The sequence below is a fragment of the Polyodon spathula genome, chromosome 1 (assembly GCF_017654505.1).
Source record: "Polyodon spathula isolate WHYD16114869_AA chromosome 1, ASM1765450v1, whole genome shotgun sequence".
Classification (NCBI taxonomy): Eukaryota; Metazoa; Chordata; class Actinopteri; order Acipenseriformes; family Polyodontidae; genus Polyodon; species Polyodon spathula.
In genome coordinates, this window is record NC_054534.1 from 28,713,037 (window position 1) to 28,727,099 (window position 14,063).

Sequence of the window (14,063 nt, forward strand, 5' to 3'; positions counted from 1 at the left end):
TGACAGACATTTTAGTTTCCAGCCAGTGAACATTACTAGTATCAGTCAGCAACAGCTACTTGACACATAAGCAGTCATCCACTGAAGCCACTTCGGGCATTGTATCCATTTATGAGTGAACACCAGGTGAAAAATCAATGACGCCAGAGCATTACACTTTTCAAACCCTTATCTATCAAGACTATGAAAAAAAAAAACGAAACAAAAGACTATGCTTGCTCTTTGAACCACCACAGGCATGGGAAGCCCTTTGGAACCCTACGCTTTGAACAGGAAAGCACAGCCTCATTTGTTTTCTTTTTTTTCTTTTTGAGGAAGTATGTCTGAAAAATCTAAAGCAGGCAGCTACATTTCCTTTCTCCAAACATGAGCAGTAGACCTAGTTCCAGTAAATTTCTTTAGAACCTTCTGCTTATTCCTTGCTTCAATACCTTAACAATACAACAGGCCTCAAACAGCTCTTAGGGAAGATTTATTGCATCGGGTAACTTCACATGAAGCTGTTGTACTTGAACACAATGGGCTACATTCAATAGACCTACAAACAACTAAACGTCCAAACAGGAACTGGTTAATCTTGCTGTAACTTTAACGTCCTGACTTCTCTGTTGGGTTAGTGCAGATAAGGACTGCCGTAGAGGACCCTAAATACATTGTAGAATGCTGTATCTTTGTGTACCAGGAGCCGAGGCTAAATATGTTCCATTGGCAAACAGCCAGGCTAAAACCTAAGCCAGCAGCCAAATCAGTAGCCTGTCTGCCAGGTCCAGATGAAGCATGAAACTCAAAATGAAAGTTTCAGAAGAGCTAATTGAGGCTTTGTACCGTAATATTCAGTCAAATATAGAACCTAGAGGGTTGTCAACAATTAGTTTGGAGATCTCAGTTCATTACCTTGTAATGCACGACATTGACCTACTACAAACATCTGTAGGTTTAGGGGTTAGATTTAGGGGTAGGTGTTAAGATTAGTGTTAGGGGTTGGGGGCAGGTTTTTGTTTTTTGTTTGGGTGCTTACAAAATAAGCTGCACAAGCCTAACAAGAGCAGTAGTGGTATATATTATAAGGTACGGTTTTATAATTTTTTTTCTTCTTTATATAAATATAATAAAGGTCAAGGATGAGAAATTTGGTAGAGTTAAGTATACTGTACCCCATATGTATATAAAACAACCTCTTCTTAAATCTGGCACAGGTTACAAGTGAAATGGGCTGATAATAGTCCACACCACAACCACATAATTGAGCAAAATTCAGCACTCGCGATAAACAGAGAGGTGCATTGCATTGTATTTATGAGCGCACATTGTCCCCATCTGCACTGTATTTAATTGCAGCTTGTGCTTTTGGTCCCATTCTTTTTCATTAGAACCAAATTTACACCTAAAAATTAAATCCATTTGATAATTACAGGGTCCTGGAAACTTTGACCTCTAGATGAGAAGAGGAATGTTCAGTTCAGTTACAACTGCATACATTTCAACTTTGAAGAATACAGTTTCATTTTTCTTTTTTCTTTTGTAAAAGTCATGCTCACTGACACAAAGCAAAATAAACATTATCTACTTCTTTCTTTCAATTTTGTGGAGAAATTAGTTCTCATTGAATGATTGCTCCAGAATTGGTATGTGATGTACTGTCGTATACAATAAAGAACTGTCTCCAGGGCACTCCTGGACAAAAAATTCTTCTCAAATCCAACCAGCCAACATGCCTCAACCATGCCCTGGAGGGACAACTTATTAGTGGGTGGGATGGTAGTCATCTCCCCCTCCATGTACTCTTTGGCATCAAACAAAGGCACTGATTGTGAGGGAGGTTTTGTGATGTGGATGCCAATGCACTAGGAACTGGGCCGAGACCATAAAAGGATCTACGTTCAGTCATCCAATTTAAAAATGACTTTGGATCAGTCCTGACATAGTCTGAGCTTGAACCAGAGGAGAAAAGGCGGGTGAATGGGTTCCTTGTGTAAAAGGCAGTGAAGACTCGTCCCTCTTTTCAGTGCGGAGAGGTTTGTATTGGAGCCGTTCTTTTAGTGCTGCTTTTCAATGAATCTATAATTTCCAGTCCAGATCACGTAAGAAAGGGAGTGAGTAAGTAAAATGTAACACATAAAACAAGGCTATCAAACTGTTGATGTTGTTGCAGTTAAGGTGCACATGTGATTCACTGAGCATCACATATGCTGAACCTTGGCACTGTAGCTGTGACCTGAGAAGCCTCTAGTATAGGAAGAGTGTCAAAAAGATACCTTCACTCAAAGCAGGGACTAAATGAAAATTGTACTGAAAGCTTGAACACTGTCAATACCACACCCTTCAGTTATCTTTAACATGTTGACTTCAGCTCCCTTATTCCCTCTGACCCTGAGACCTAGCAGCTGTTGCAGTGTCATTTACCGCTGACAAAACACCCTTTAGACAGGTTACTTGGTAGGCGCTAGTTGTTAAATAGGGATTGGGAAATGACATTTTTTTTTAAAAATCAGACTCCATCAATAAATTGTCTTAAATGGGCTAAATGAAATCAAACTGAGACTGTTTTTAGGTGGGACTATCTAAATAAATACATCGTTCATTTATTTATTTATTTATTTATTTGTTACAGATTTTGGCAAACCGTTTTTCAGAATTTCTTTTAGGTACCATAGTTAATAGTTAGCTAATCGTGAAAAAAAAAAAAAAAAAAAAAAAAAATATATATATATATATATATATATATATATATATATATATATATATATATATATATATATATATACACACACACAGTAGAAAACATTTGCAATAAAGGGGTTTGTTGCCTAGAATATCTAAGACCCAATACCTTCACACAGTTGGTCCAGAGTATTACCCTGTGTGATATACAGCCAGTGCCACTCTAAGACAATGCTTTGCCTGCTCATAACAGTCAATCTGACTCTCCAGACTGTACACATTAACTTGCATCATGTCCTGTGTTATTCTGCAAGCTACAGAACTGCTGGCATACTTCATTGTTCTCACACTGAGAGAAAAGAGGCTAGGAGTCACATAAAGGAAGAGATATGATGCTATTTTAGTTTGCAGGTCATTTGCTCAGAGGGTATATCTGCTTCCTCGAATACAGGAAACGCAGGCTGTAAAAGACCACTGTTGACAAGCAGCTCCCTCAATATGCTAAACATGAGTGACTGCAAACTTTGATCTTTTATCAAAAGGCAACCAGATGCATAACATGAGACCCTTATCTTGAAACAGACTGAAAGCGAGGGGCGAAGAAACAAAGGAGACTTAACTCTTTACTGAAACCGCTGCAACATAAAAAGACAAGTTAATATTTGTAGCTGCAGAATTCAGACTGGCAGAAGCTATCACTCTCAGTTGCTATGTAATTACAATATGGCATAATTTCAAGTTGATTGGTGTTTGCAAATATCAATTTTTTGTTGCTACCTCTTTGTGCCAACAGCAATCAATACATGGGAGGAAAAAACCCTTCTATAGTGTGACAAGCCTAAAGGACATGCAGCAAACAAAGAAAATCCTGGGAAAAAAAAAAAAAAAAACCTAATATGAATTAGCCTCACTTTGTAGGTCTCACATTTTCTTATATAAATGATGTTCATATTATGGAAAATGAGTACTGTATTATATTTTTATTGGTGTTTTGTTGTTTTGTTTTTTTTTTACTGAGAAGGAGAGACGCATTATTGCTCCTGCGCGTTGGAGTCGTTGTTAAAGGAATGCTTAGATTTTTTTATTTAAATTATAATTATTTTCAAGAGGAAGGGGGTGACAGTCTTAATTCCCACAATTTTATATGGTTTCGGTTTTAGGTTAGTGCACAAGTCTATGATACTTTTGTGACCATTTTAATTTGAAAGCATTCAACAACGTGGTGCCTTGTTGACAGCAATAGCAATTTCTTTTGTGCCTCTTTAGTGCATCCGCAGAGGCATATTACACCACATGACCAATACACAGCAGCAGTTACAATCAGTAGGATCGAACTTCTATGTGCAGTGCCCCTAATCCACATGAATAACACACCACAAACTGTATGAAGCTAGCTGCTTATCACGCTTCTACCAACAGTGACTTTTTAATATTATTGTTTGATATATATATATGAGAAAAAGAAAGAATGAATTCTATAAAGAATTTATTTAATTTCTTACAATCTGAATCAAATCGTGTGCCTCGTGAGAAAATAACGTGCATTTAGGATAAAATACAAAATACAATTATGTTTTGTCGAATGGCATTCATGAAAGCTGATGATGTAAAACAAAGATGAGAAGACATTGGGACACATACACAGCTCCTGCAGCATACTAGAATTTGTGCTCTTGTCCTCAAAAGCTTCAGTGATGGTTTCCTCAGTGCACCCCTTTAAATCCTGCAGTCCTTTAGAAGATTATTATCTTGCCATCAACATTGTTCAGCATGCCTTCTTCCAAGAGAGAGAAGAAACATGCTATGTTTTAGCTTCCCCCACCTTTAATCCCAGCCCTGATGCTGTGAAGACTATAAGAGTAAGAATAATCCCATTTATCTAATGCACCAAGACTGTCACACTTGCTTAAAAAATTTGTTACAGATACCCAAAATGACTCCGAGAGACCACATTAGATGCAAGTAGATGATTGATGATAGAAATAGCAATATCAAATGTGAGATATTAACACCTAATTGGCAATATGGTTTGTTAAAAAAAACAGCAAATCCCTGAAAAGGCTTTCATGCACCTCTGATACGTTTCTTCAAAGGTGTTTTAACAATACTTATTCTATAGCTCAAAATTTAGATGAGCTTTCACTAGAGCAAAGAACATAATTAATTTAAAGGTTTTCCAACAGTTTGGGTGCCCATGAATCATCTTTTAAAAAATTTGCAGTTTTAGGAGTCATTTTCACCATGCAATACAATGGATCAGATTTATCAAGGTGTTTGAGTGCTTTTGTTGTCGTTGTTAAAAGTTTCTATGCTCATTTATTCTCCCTTGAAATTTATCAGCACCTATTTCATTGCCGCAGGTGCAATTTGTTTGCAGAATCAACTTGACACCTGTGGGAGTATCTGAGTGCTTGTTGCATGTATAATGAATGATACAGGTTTTTCAATTGTGATTAAAAATGTTAAGAGCGCCAAGTAGTGGCAGTATATAAACACACCTGACTGGATTTTATTTAACACATTGTGAATTTATAGGTCAGGAACAGTGCAATACACTTTTATAAAGTATAAAGTACATCTCATACTGTACTGTCCAATACCAGCTTGACAACTATATTTGTGTGTGATAACATATCCTGACCATTATTTTAGCTAATATATCATGAAAACGTAATTGGCAATCATATGGTTTCAATGTGTGTTGACAGCAGGGTGAATAAGGTATAGGTAGCAGTCCGTTTAATCCAGTTTACTTTGAAATTAAGCTCAGACAAGATTTATATTTTAGTAATTTGGACAAATAGAGATGATTTCTGTGAAACTATCTAGGTGTGTCATGAAATAGTTTTGTGAGACAGGAGGCGGCTAAAATATTTTTGCTACCCAGCAGCTTGGCTAGAAATATTTTGTGATAATGGACCCTGGTTGCTAACACTTCAGTTACCTGTACAAAATATTTCCTCTATGCCAGGGCGTCTCAAACTCGGTCCTGGAGACCCCCTGTAGCTGCTGGTTTTCATTCCAAACGAGCTCTCAATTACTTAACTAGACCCTTAATTGAACTTTAAACTTGAATTTGCTTAATTTGACCTTTTTACTTGTTTTCAGCTCTTAAACAGATGTAGTTCAAGTTACTTATAAAATGTTATAGCTAACTTGAAATATGCAACTGTTCAAGAGCTGAAAACAAGTAAAAAGGTCAAATTAAGCAAATTATCTGTTCAATTAAGGATCTAGTTAAGTAATTGAGAGCTTGGTTGGAATGAAAACCAGCAGCCACAGGGGGTCTCCAGGACCGAGTTTGGGAAGCCCTGCTCTAGGTGATCCCTCAGGATACTTTTGCATACAAAATACAAAATATTAAAACACATTTTTATTTTAACTGTTTTAAACAGTATATTGTAATAGGGTGAAAGGATGACAATTCAGTAGTTGCTACAATTTTAGTATAGAATAGTGTAGGGCACATTGGTACTGCATGTACCAATGAGTAAAATTAACATGCTAATGACTCTGCAGTCGTACTGCTTCTTCAGATAGTCAAAACAATTTGATAAACACACAAACGAGATGGGTGTGACCACGAGCATTAGCTCAGTCAGACTGCAAAGAGTGGCATGACTTCAGGCCCATTACGTCTACCGTATGGACTCTGATTTAAGGGTGCGTTTGTCAAGAATACCAACTGTAGACATTTTTAAATGTTTTAAAACATAATTAAGGAGTTTGCATATGTGCCTCCACAAAAACGTTTTTTAAATAACTTTGCTGACTGGTAGTTGACACTACCAATACCACTAATGAGTAGTTTACAATAATAAGATGTTCTATTATGACCTGCCCATGATTTCTATGGATAGGTCATAAGGTCAACAACATCTTCGTTAAAGACAACATGCTCATCTACTGTGTAACATGAGTCTGCAGTTGCCTGTATGAATTGGTAGTCAAAATGCATGCCTGTATCAACCCAGCCTTGGCACTCAAACAGAACTGACAGGATGTGACTGGTCTGTCTGGTCCTGCAGTGGCGTCAAGCCTTTTCACAGAAGACAGGAATGTGCCCACAATGCCACAGGCAAGATGTTGATGTCACATAAATCAGCAGATCCCCAGACCCTGCTAACAGGCTCCCTTGCCAGAACTGGGGTGACAGGGTCTCTTTGTGTGAGCTCTTGGTGGACAGGTGGTATCCGGCATGGGTAGCAGAAGTAATGTTTCTTGAGGAATGCAGGAAGCTTGAAGCTTACACCTGACTGAAACACAGCCAGTGTCACAAGCAGCAGCTGAGCAGCGATCGTCCTTGAGAGACTTGACTCTCTAATCCTCTCACTCCCTCGAGTTAGTGATTTCACAATGAATTAGTGCACTGGCTTAGAATAGCTTCGTTCAAGTTAACACCCCATACCCCCCTGGATCTCTCAGATACACACAGGCAGCCATTATCTACCTGTGCTACTGCTTTAATACCTTTCTACTGCTCTACAACGGTGTATAGTATAAGCAGGCTGTCACTTGAAACTTTTATCCCAGCAATTGGTTTGCGGTCTGGTTTGCAATAAATGAGGCTCGGTACTAAATCAAATCTGAATGGACCTAAAGCCTTCTTGCTAAGATTTTCAAATCCAGCTTTCATTACTGTTAGCAGAGGTCAGGGCTCTGTCTGCATCGCTGACCTACTTTTACCTTAGCTGGTCTCTTGGGCCCTCTGACCTGGGCTTGTTTTGTGTGCTGCGAACTAGGATGCATACCCAGGGAGGGAGGGTCTACAGCTGCTGGAACAATTTGCCACCCTCAATGAGGGACTGAAGGAAGGTTTCTATTTTTACATCTTAAGACCTACTTGTTTCATTTAGCTTTTAATAGTTCATTTTTAATAGTTGCCTCATTTAATTAAATGTTGTTTATAATAAATAATGCTTATGCAATTAGTGAAATGATTCTTTCTGCCTATTAAATACATGACACCCCATTATCAGGACCATATCCCTTTCTGAAACAAAGTATATTTAGAGAGAACGAGAGCGAGAGAGGAGGATGAAAGATTTAACTCACCTGCTCTATAAACCAGAAGTTCTTTGAAAATAGTGAGAAACATACTTTTTTTAAATACTTTTCCAATTATTTTCACTTTAAGCGTAATAGAGGTAGTGATTTGTAATGTCAAGTGATTTCCTGCTTCCGAGTCATTCCTGCGCACTGATGAATATGTCATATTTCACTGGTTCACTTGCCTCGTGGTGATTGTTCATTAGGCTGACATTGCTTGAAGGAAGAAGGCAACAAATGTTTCTTTGGTGAACCTGAGGGATTATACATGGTCCTTTCTTTCTCAAAGAAAGAGCATATCTCACATCTGAAATATCTATCCATGTCAGTTTTGTAGCAAACGCTCTAGCTTATCTGACCTTATCTGACCTTTCTCCATGGATGAAAGACCGTGCATAGCCTTCTATCTGAATTAACATACTCAGAATACTGCAGTAATATTCCTTCTGGGTCACGTATTGCATCCAATATAAAAGATTACTAAGCTTTCAAGAATATGTAAAATGTCAGACACAGTAACAATTGGTCAATGAAGTTTTCATAAATGTCGTTCTATAATATGTAAAAGCAATGACTAAACTTATTTGTGAGGAAGCAAGCACAGAAAATGGATGCTTTTTGGTGGGATTTGAAGTTAGGAAGTAGGAACAAGCTGGATTAGCTTCAAAGTTTTGGCAAACACCACATCTTTTAAAACAATCTCCCTTTAAAGCACAATCACAATTATTTATTTATTTATTTATTTATTTATTTATTTATTTATAATCAGTTGCACACCCCCCCCCCCCACCCCCACCCCCACCCCCGCCGCTCATACTGTCTTTGGATAATTCTTCCATTTTGATTTCTGGAAGTCCTGTTCAGCCATATTACTATCGCTGAAGCACAGGAAACAGCAAGGTGGTTGAGAGGGACTTTTATTTAGAACAAAACACATCATTTGCTACTTTGTCCTAAAACCAGGGATGTTAATGTGGACAGTAAGTACTTTGTTCTGTTTTCTGTTATTTCTGTCTGTATGTACAGTATGTACTGTTATTCAGGAATATGGGTAGGGTATGTGTAAAGTGCCAGCAAATCATGCCAAGATAAGAGCCACAGTATTAGACCTCTGATAGGTACAGTACTTACACTATTGATACAAATAACTTAACAGGTTAACTTGACTGGCGCCTGCTTGCTAAGCTATATTTTTGCTTTTTCTTATTAAACTGGCACAATAACAATAGTACTTTCAGTTGTTGATGCAACTAAATGTCACATTTTGATGGAGCTTTAACACTCACATTTCTGTTTAAGCACATATGCAGTATTTTGAATAGGAGACTGGTGCTTTGAAATGTCTGTTGTCAATGTGTTTTTCTTCAAAACTTCTGTTTTGTGCATTGTAAAGGAAACTCAAAAAGTATTAACTATTTGTGTACAGACACGACAGTAATGAACAAAAAATCAAAAGCTAAGTGATTGCCTCTAGATATTATGTGCTGGCATCATGAAACAACGAACCTAACTATTGTAGTGCACAGTTCAGATAATTATTATTATTATTATTATTATTATTATTATTATTATTATTATTATTATTATTGGTGCAACTTTAAAAGGGGCTCTGAGTCAAGTTCCTCCCACCATCCTGTGAATGATGTTTTATAAAATGTTTGCTTTTGCCTTTAAAAAACTGCAAATAAACAATGGGTCTCCAAATGCCTTTCCTCACACTCAGACATACATGAAACAGAAATGCATGATACATGTATGACACACATATATATAACTTTGTTTGGGTGCAGCGTATCTAAGCTGGAATGGGATTTGACATTGGTATAGAATTGGTTAGTGTACATAATTATGTATTACACTGTTGGTCATTGTTTGGCTCATTCTAGGATTATCCTGCCCTATATAGGTTAATGCTTAATGAAGCGAGGTGAAACTACAATTCTAAGCAATACAATTAAGCAAGACATGAGAGAAAATAGAGTATAGCAGTTTATTTTCAAAAATAGTTCATTTTATTGTTACTGTTTTGCTTTATAATCTGAAATTCAGATATTTTGCACCATATATTTCTTATCATAATTTAAAAACGGTTATATTACATACTGTACATTTTCACATTTCCTGAGTGGTTATAGTATTAAAATAAAATAGAACATTTTGCATTGAAAAGATAAGGGGGTGTCAATAATTTTTGAGCCACTACATACTATGTATAGTGGCCCCTGCTGGCAGAGGCTGAGTTGGTATTACTTGCCTTTGATTGATGTATTTTAGAACATTCTTTAATTGAGTTTCAAGTAGAGCTCTCTCTCTCTCTCTCTCATGTTCTGATGTTGCTCAGCAGCACTGTGACCCAGCAGCGTTTTGCTTGCTAAACTTCAATTAGCTTATTTCCACTGGCAGCGAAAGTGGCATGTTGATCACATAACTTTTTCACTGTACGAATGTATTAAAGCTGTTCGCTTGAAGCAGGCTGAGGAATGAAGACCAGTTTTGATTGAGGGGATCTTTGTGAAAAGCAATCTGGCCTCATAAAGGTTGAGGTACAATTAGAAGGGCACTTATGGAGGCAATTGACTACTTCACACTGCTGAGCAATGAAACATGGCAGGTGGATGCACCAGCAGATGGACAAGAAGATTGAAGAACTGCAACCATTATAAGGGAATGACATAATTTGACAGTAGCCTGTGCAATGTGCCCTAACAAAAAATGTTTAAAAGTCGACAGTATCCCCATTGGATTCAATGCATCAGCAGCATAGTTTTTTTTTTTTCCTTTGTAGTATCTTGGGGTAGACAAGTGACTTTCTAGTCACAGATTACAACACACATGGAATGAAACAGTTAGTGTACAATCCAGTTACACTTTCACAAGAAATCAAGGAAGCAGAACAGAGCAAGAACAGGAGATCAGTTAGAATAGCTGATAATGATATACCAACATGCAGGAGTCTATCTGATTACGCATTGTGAGATGAGGACATTTATGAACACTTGTTTATAATATGTAAAGCATGTTTTAAATATCCACACATTTGATTAATTTTGTTACTTCTAATAAATGAGTGTGCAGTAAAACGCTAATAGAAGCTCATTACAATAAAGAGCCATCCTTCTTGAAAAGTACTTTATATAATATAATAGTGAAACTAGTCCACATTCAGAGGGTCCTCAAAAATAATTGGATCAAATTAAGAATTTATTGGATTATAGCTCACTGCAATCCAATTGTATACAGGAGGCTAGGAGTGTGTGGTAAAAGTCAAGGCAGTTATTGTGTTCATCTTGTAGAGTGTTACAGATGGAGGGACGTGATCAGTGCACAAGGGCCCTGTTTTTTTAAATGAGAACCTTAAAAAACAAAGGACGAGGCCAGCGCGGCTGGTCTTCTAAGGTTGGGAAGTTAGCTTCACTTACCCCAAGAGGGAGACCATTGCAGAGGTGGAGTAGCAGTTGCAGAGGTGAGATGGAGTGGCACAATGGAGGAAAACAGAAAAAGCAAGACAGAGAATGAAGGGTATAATTTGAGATTTAAATAGGGAGATGCAGAGATCACTGGCAGGAAAGAGCAGGGACAGCTTGCCCCCTGAATCATGCTATGGCTACAATAATATAACCCTAAACTGTACATAAAAGCTAGCACTCTAGTGATTTATATGTGACCAGAAACCCTCCATGGAATAACGGCCTTGTTATGCACAGTTAGGTGTACATTATTATTATTATTATTATTATTATTATTATTATTATTATTATTATTATTATTATTATTATTATGTACTTTGTAAAACATAATTGTGAAAATAAGTCATGTTACATTAGAGCACAAAAATATGAAAGTATTTTCTCTTAAGGCCATTTATATGTCAAAAAATCCATGTCTTTTCCTGTTTCATAGGAAAAGGTAATTTTCTACTTATTGGTTTTAATTTTTGGGGGAAAAACACTGCTTTGCTCACCCTGAAAATTTAAAAGCATAAATATATTGTAACAACCTTCGTGTCGTTCAGTGAAGTAATACCTGGGTGGACCAGATGGGACTCCAAATTGATCAGTTTATTTTCTTTTTAAACTAGTCGAACAGCAAATCTCTATTTGGGGTCGGGATTCACACCAAAATAATACTACTACTCCCTCACTTCTTGGTCATTCTGTCACTATCCCTCACTCCCGCTATCCTCTTTTCTTCACATGCACTCGCTTTTCTTCTCATACACTCTCGTTTTCTACTCTTCAGACCCGCTCTGGGTTCTTTCACTGCTTCACAGCTAAAGGCCTTCTCTTGTGCCTTCCTCACTGTCACTCACAGTCTCACAGCAACAAGTCACTTCAAAGTCTCTGCGCGTTCTCCTCATCGAGGCTCGTCTCACTCCCTTCTTATAGCCTCAGGGGAAGCCCCATACACAAGCACCATACCCACTGGAGTGGCTTAAAAACAAAAAGGTCAATGTCCTGGAGTGGCCCAGTCAAAGCCCGGACCTCAATTCAATTGAGAATATGTGGAAAGAGTTGAAAATTGCTGTTCACCAGAGGTCCCCATCCAACTTGATGGAGCTTGATCAATTTTGCAAAGAAGAATGGGCAAAAATTGTAGTGTCCAGATGTGCAAAGCTGGTAGAGACATATACAAATAGACTCATGGCTGTAATTGCTGCCAAAGGTGCCTCTACCAAATATTGACTCAAGGGGGTGAATACTTATGCAATCAATTATTTTCTGTTTTGTATTTGTAATTAATTTAGAATAATTTGTAGATTTTATTTTTCACTTTGACATTATGGACTTTTTTGTGTTGATCAGTGGCAAAAACGCCTAATTAAATCCTTTTGATTACATGTTGTAACACAACAAAATGTGGAAAAGTACAAGGGGGGTGAATACTTTTGAGAGCCACTGTAAGCATTGCAAAGCCCAGAGAGGTATTGTGAAGCAAATTTTAAAACATGGCAAACCATGCTAAACTATGGTAAATGCATTGTACGATGTAACCATATCTCGGTTAACTTGATAAGGGTAACCACAATGAATGGTGGATGTACAGTAAGAGAAAAAAACAGGTGTAGTAGTTCTAATAGAAACCATGTAAATGTTTTCAGACTAAACAAAGATACCACCAAGTTTGATTTAATACTATGGAAATTTGTATTATAAGGGAAAAAAGCAGTAGTAACCATGCATTTTAACTGCTGTGCAAAAACTTATCTTTACTAATAAAACCTGAACTGAAATCCATTGGTGTAGATACTATGACTATAGGTGACCAATGATTTATTCATTAGCAGTTTTACTGGTGATATAAATACTCACTGAGACAGAACATCTCATTTTCTGTGGTGCCCCCTTGAGATATATTTCCAATTATAAATCACCAGCATGTTCACCTGTCTAACAAGACCACTTTCAGGTGATCCCTTGAGCAGTCGTTATACAGTAAGCTGTTTTGCCTGTGCTTTAAGTTAGAAACCTCTAATTGTTAAGTCTTCGGGGGGGCGGGGGGGGGGGAAGTCGAGATGGGGGTTCTGACAGGGAGACTGTCTGCCCATCAGGGTATATATTTGAATTCCATCCTGCATAATAAGCTTTAGTGTAGCACACATTTATATGCCATTCTTTACATAGGCAACAGCATTATAGGAACAACAAAATCATTTAGAATGCTACATTAACACTGAAATAAAACATTGTCAAATGTATTTAATCATGTAGACAATGCAATTTTGAGAATTCATCCTGATTTAAAAAGATGAATTTGTCATTTACCAGACTCTTATATCCAAAGCGACTTACAGAGACTAGGGGTGAACCATGCATCAACAACTGCTGCTCCAGTCACTTACAGCAGGTCCGAAGCTTCACGTCTCATCCAAAAGATGTATCCATTCAGTGTGGGTTTTGTCTATTTTTTACAAAACCCACACTTTTTTTTTACTACACTAATAATAATTATGTTTTCAAATATGAAGCATACAGTACTATAATATTTCATCATTCTAAATAATATTTAGCACAGAGTATAAAAATGTAAATCTAAACACTGTACTGTATATGAACTGTATATGAACACCCTTTGAGGGAGGGTATGTGAAACTATTAACCATTAACACCATCATATACCAACCCTGTGTGACAAGCTGATAATATTTGGTCTGGCTGGGCTTGAACTGAAGCCCCCAATTGGCTACCTGTGTCTGGGGTGTTCCACTAGGGTCACAGGATGCTTCTTTGTTGTTTACTCTCTTTATTATAGTTTACCCTGGAGTGCACTAATTATGTGATTTATATGGATGTGGATTGTGCTGCCCTGTTGCATAGCGGTAATGATGCTCTGATTTGGAGCTCTCAACCTCAGAC